Genomic DNA, 6,270 nt, shown 5'->3' on the forward strand with positions numbered 1-6,270 from the left:
TTTTGCACAGCACACCTACAGATTTTGTCCAAACATCACGCAAATTGGTACACAGTCTCTCTAGAGCCATTCAACCAAACGGGTCTTTCAGATTTCTCACACTCCATCCTGATTGGTTAAGATTGGCTTCCAAAGTTCACAGGAGTGCTCAGTTTCAAACAAAATGCTGCAAATCATGAACACATCGCGTGATTTCCGTGAAATTGTGCACCCACATTCCCACTAGGCCGAGGAAAAAATGCCACATGAACAATTTCAACTCAGCCTCAAGGTGGCGCTATAACTGGCCGAAAAGTGTTTTTACCTCTAACTGCACGGATCTGTGGATAACCTGGTGGAGACCTGTGCCCAGAAGGGCACTTTTTCTAGTTTTATATCATTTCTTTTACAAAGTGGCAGATGTGTAGAGTCAGTGATTTCTTACCTGTACGACGGTCGTGCTGTTTGTCGCTCCTCGCGTGTAGAAGGAAAGTGTTCACACTAATGAAGCGGCGCTGCTTATGCAGTGAGCAGGAGCAGGCAGAACAGACAGACTGAGAGATATGTCGTGCGACTGGTTCCACCACATCAGGTCCTACTGCGTCACTCCAGCGGTTTCGGGCCGGCCCCTTCCTCTGCACCCCCCACCCCCCCCACCCCTCTCTACCTGCCTGAGGGAAGGAGGGAGGGTCACAGCCTAGACGTGCTGAACTCTACAGTATACCTGCCTAAGGTGGTCAGCCAGCCACACCACGCCAACGCCCCCCGGCCCCCAGCCCACACCACGCCAACGCCCCCCCCGGCCCCCAGCCACACCACGCCAACGCCCCCCGGCCCCCAGCCCACACCACGCCAACGCCCCCCCCGGCCCCCAGCCCACAAAACAATCCCAGTGCAGCAACAATTAAGTAAGTAAGTAAAGTACATTTTATTCATGAAGCACCTTTCGAAGCAAAGCTACAGGGTGATGAACAATTGACACAGTAAAAAAACAATAGAAGCAGGTTAAAACACAATATAAATGAGCAGAACAAAAACAAACAAGGCAGAGCAAAGACACACATAGGGCTATAAAAATGAATCAGGTCAAATTAAGGTACATGGGAGAAATATTTAAGGAAAGTCTTTAGGAGTCTCTTAAAACCGTCAACTGACTCAGCATTCTTCAATGCCAGAGGAATTCAGGGGCATTCGATTATAGGGTAGGAGCTACCACAGCGAAAGCCCGGTCACCCTTTGGTCCTAATTATGCATGGAATGCGTGTAACCTTTGGTCTGCGTTGTGTTGTTGACGAAAGACGTTTTCACACCACTTCCTTCTTTGTTGACAATTTATTGTCATTTGTCATATCGTCGTGAATGGGCATGTCTCATGTTAAGACTGACCCAAGAATCAATGAACATACATACGACCATGGGCGTATGTATGGCTTCTGACTGTAGTTTGTAATCATCTCTCTTATCATGATATGATGACTCGCTGTATGGCTGTAGTGCATGTGTGTATGTGTGTGAGCTGCTGTACTACCTAAATAACTCATTTTTAGGGGTTAGGGCATTGTAAAAACGCTAAAATAATAAAATAAAGGTAAAAAAAAATTGCATTGACGTTCGCCAAGCAGTCGCACCCCCTGGCGTCAAGTTCAAGCTCCGCCTATGCTACGACGCATTACAATTAAAGGACAAATATAAATCATTATCATAACCACTTCATGTTGGTACATTTAGCATGTTTAGAACACATGTATTCATCACAGTGAACATAGACTACAGACTCTTGTTAGATAGTTTGCTATTGTGGTATTTGTTCATGGATTAATTATTTGTTTGTTTGTTGACATGTACAATGTAGCGTTGAAAGTGCAATTATGTAATCTGCCGCTTGGCATGCAGTTCCCACTTGAAAGAGAGACGCCGTCTCAATGTGTTTTTTTACTGGTTAAATAACATAAATAACATAAATAAATACATTTGTCTCGAGCGGAGAGCTACACTGCTGCAGTTTATTGTTTATTACGGATCCCCGTTCGTCCTCACTACAGTGAAGACTACTCTTCCTGGGTCCAAACACTACAACAACAATACAATCAGATTAAAACATTACAAAGTTAAAAACTAAACTAAACTAAACTAATTGAAGCTTTCAGTCTTCATGCATTCTAGAAAATATATTACATTACAACACATTTACAAACTAAACATTGTATATCCTTATTATTAATAATTGAGTGAGGGTATAAGGAGTTTTAACTAGAACTAAGATGAGAGAACATATTACTCCAGTTTTAGCTTCACTGCACTGGCTTCCGGTTGTTTTTAGGATTGATTTTAAAATTATTTTACTTGTCTATAAAGCTTCTCAATGGTCTCGCACCTTCCTACCTACATGACTGCCTGCCTAAATATGTCCCAAACCGCCCGCTAAGGTCTTCCACTGCTGGCCTGCTCGCTTTGCCTAACTAAAAAATACGGGGAAGCAGCTTTTTGCTTCTACGGGCCGACGGCATGCTCCCACTGTACCTTCGTCAGGCAGCTTCTGTAGACATTTTTAAAGCACAGCTCAAGACCCACTTCTACAACATTGCTTTTAATTGATCTTTTATTTTTTATTTTTTGTTATTCATGTCCTCATTGTATTGCATTACTGCTTGTTTTTTAATGTCGTTGCCTTGCTTTTCTTTTATACTCCATTGTTCTGTAAAGCACTTTGAGCTGCATTCCATGTCATGAAAGGTGCTATACAAATAAAGTTTTTTTATTATTATTATTATTATTATGTACCCTCACAATAAACATGCAGTAATCCTGGTCTCTATACTGCCTCCCCCTGGCCAGCCGGGGTGCCTGATGGAGGGGAAAGGAACTGGTCTCTATACTGCCTCCCCCTGGCCAGCCGGGGCGCCTGATGGAGGGGAAAGGAACTGGTCTCTATACTGCCTCCCCCTGGCCAGCCGGGGCGCCTGATGGAGGGGAAAGGAACTGGTCTCTAAACTGCCTCCCCCTGGCCAGCCGGGGTGCCTGATGGAGGGGAAAGGAACTGGTCTCTAAACTGCCTCCCCCTGGCCAGCCGGGGTGCCTGATGGAGGGGAAAGGAACTGCTTGGAATAACGTGTTCCTTCCACGTGCTACGTCCAACCAATTTGAGCTAAAATATCGGGGACTGCCCTTAAGTCAGACCTATTAGTTAGATGTGCTGTGGGTTACAAATGACACGTGCTGACATATAAATGATAACGTGGCATATAAATGATAACGTGGCATATAAATGATAACGTGGCATATAAATGATAACGTGGCATATAAATGATAACGTGGCATATAAATGATAACGTGACATATAAATGATAACGTGCAGGGCATATAAATGATAACGTGACATATATCCGCACCAGATCAGTCTCTATCCTTTTAATACTCTATGGTCACCCCCCCCCATCTCTCTCCCCCATTTCCTGTCAGCCTACTGTCTGTCCCTCTAAAAAATATATATATAAAATAAAGGCAAAAGCCACTAAAATAAATAAATGCAAATGAATCTATTGATCAAATTAATCTATATGACAGTCTTAAGGTTAAGACATTTAGACCCTAGGACGTGTGGAAACGTCATAACTAACCCAACCCTGAATGAAGTACAGTCTGAAGGGTTATGCTTAACACTCTTACTGCTAGCCTATTCTGCTTGGCTGTCTTGGGCTGTGCTAAGGGGCTAACATTGGACGAAGGAACTGTTTGGGGCCCACAGCAAAATGTTCTCTTATAGCGAGAATCACACCGCATACATCAAAAGAAAGCCCAACTTGTCCACTTCAATTCAAAATAAAAATTTTAAATCATCATGATTTTACCATCTTCCATTCTGGAGATATTGACCTTTTTCTAACACCTGCTTTTTCCTGCACTCTGCTCGCTTGAAAAAAACAACAGAGATATGGAAGGTCAAAGTTGACAGACATTTCAGTTCAGTTTTTTTTATATGAACACAAATTATTTCCTATACATACCATACACTGAATGAAAGCCCTCAATGTCTAGTTTTAGGAGGAAATCAATATACACATTGATCCCATGTACAGTTTGTCAGTAATTAATTGTTTATTGAATGCAGCTTGTGCCCACCAAAGAGAACTTTAGAGAAAGCATGGACCTGAACAACTATTATTCACAAAATAAGGCCTATAGCGACATGTACATACTATATACCGTATGAAACAGAAGACTCTCTGCTTTCATAAGAAAAAAACTAATACTGTAATAATAATAAAAATCACACCCCTGTGAAGTGAGCAGTGCAACAGTTGCACTGCTCACTTCACAGGGGTGTGATTTGTATTATTATTACGGTATTAGTTTTATATGGTATATAGTATGTACATGTCGCCGTACATTAGTTTTATATGGTATATAGTATGTACATGTCGCCGTACATGGGCCGATCAAATAATTTATAAGAAGAAAAACAAAACAAATAGTGTTATGTCTCCTTGCCTTTATTCTCTTCTTTCTAATGATTTGATCGGCCCAAAACATTGTGTTCATTGTCATGATTTGTCACGATCCGAGTTGTCTTTGTCGGCGGCGTAACCGTCTTTAAATAAATACTTTAGGAAAAGCCTATGGGGAAAATGAACGGCGATTTATTTTCCGGGTCTCTCGAGGGGGCGGGACTGCAACGCTCTATAGGCATCGGGTGAAAGAATGGGTTGCAACATTGTGGGATAGAAATGTATAAAAAAGAGGTGCCATATAAATCAAATGTAATTACTTATACTTACTTACTTACTTACTTAGTTACTTACTTACTATTTCAATACTATGTACAGGTGTTTAAGGATCCTCTTTGTTACATTTGTGTACAGGTGCATAAGAGTAAAACTCTTACAAGCTGCATTCAGAAACTGTTCCAAATGATAGTAAACCATTATGAGCTGAGGGGTGGTAACAGACCCCCATTCCGAAACACCGCCATTCAGAAACCCGGTTAGGGTTAGGGGTTAGGGGTTAGGGTTCAGAATGGCGGTGGTTCTGAATGGCGGTGCGTATAGTGATGTTTGAAATCAAAACAAGCAAAAGAACCAACATTCAAGAAGGTGTCCATCGGTTATGGCAGAAGAAATGTGGAGTAGTAATAGTGATAATGACCAGAAAAGTCGCAAGTCAATCCGTAAATTTAAGAAAATGTTTATAGATGAATATATTTCATAATAAACCTTTATTATGTATTATCTTGCACCATATTATGATTCAACCCGATGTCTTCCTTTCTTTGCCTGTCGTATGAATTGTTTTGTTTTCATTACTTGTATTATTAGTGTAATAATTGGCTAAGTTAGGGTAGAGGCGCTATTCAGACCAGTGTGTGTGTGTCCAGTGGAAACCTCATATGAATCTGATCTCAGGTCAGAATGGGCTATAGAGCGTCGCAGTCCCGCCCCGTTTCATGACCACGCCAGGCCCAGGAAATTAATCTCCATGCATTTTTCCCCATAGACATTTCAAAAAGTATGGGGGGGCTCAGACAGAGTGCGTCCACCAAAGGAAAGCATAGGCTTTCTGATGACACAACCCGTCTTTGTATTGTTCTGTATTATGTATTATTGTTCTGGAGATTTCCACTAGAGAGGAGAGGTAGAAGTAGTAATTAAGGCTCTGGACCAGAGCTCACACTAACCCTGACTGTAAAGAGAGGCGTTACTGTCAGCTGTACCACCAGATAATCTGCATTGCTATAGTATAGCACACAGAATGAAGAGGAAACCGAGCTACACTTCCTAACCATCTGTCCATTCTCCATTGTACCTATAAGACATCAGAGACACATACTCACCCACAGATTACAACCACACACACACGGAGATTTTGAAAACATGACCAATGACAAAAAAACTCCCATATCTGCTGGGCGAAGTACAACAATGTGCAAATAACACATGCAGCAAGATTTGTGAGTTGCTGTGATAGGAGAAGGATATCAAATGGAACACAACTACCCTAAAGACTAATTCATCATTGTGTATATTATTCCTGCACTATACCTGCATCGAGTGATCTCGGTACATAGAATTTGATCTATTGAAGATTCTAACCTTCAAATGTACATCATTTTCGTTTTGATTGTATTGCTGTATTGCTGTATTGCTCTTTCTGCTTTGGGAATGTAAACGTATGTTTCCTCATGCCAATAAAGCCCTTTGAATTGAATTGAATTGAATATAGCCCAATGCGGTTATCTAAAGGACCGCCTCAAACAGGGCTGGACTGGGACAAAAATGAGCAGATTAGCAGAAACTC

Source organism: Protomyctophum parallelum (assembly GCF_964188405.1).
Source record: "Protomyctophum parallelum genome assembly, chromosome: 3".
Classification (NCBI taxonomy): Eukaryota; Metazoa; Chordata; class Actinopteri; order Myctophiformes; family Myctophidae; genus Protomyctophum; species Protomyctophum parallelum.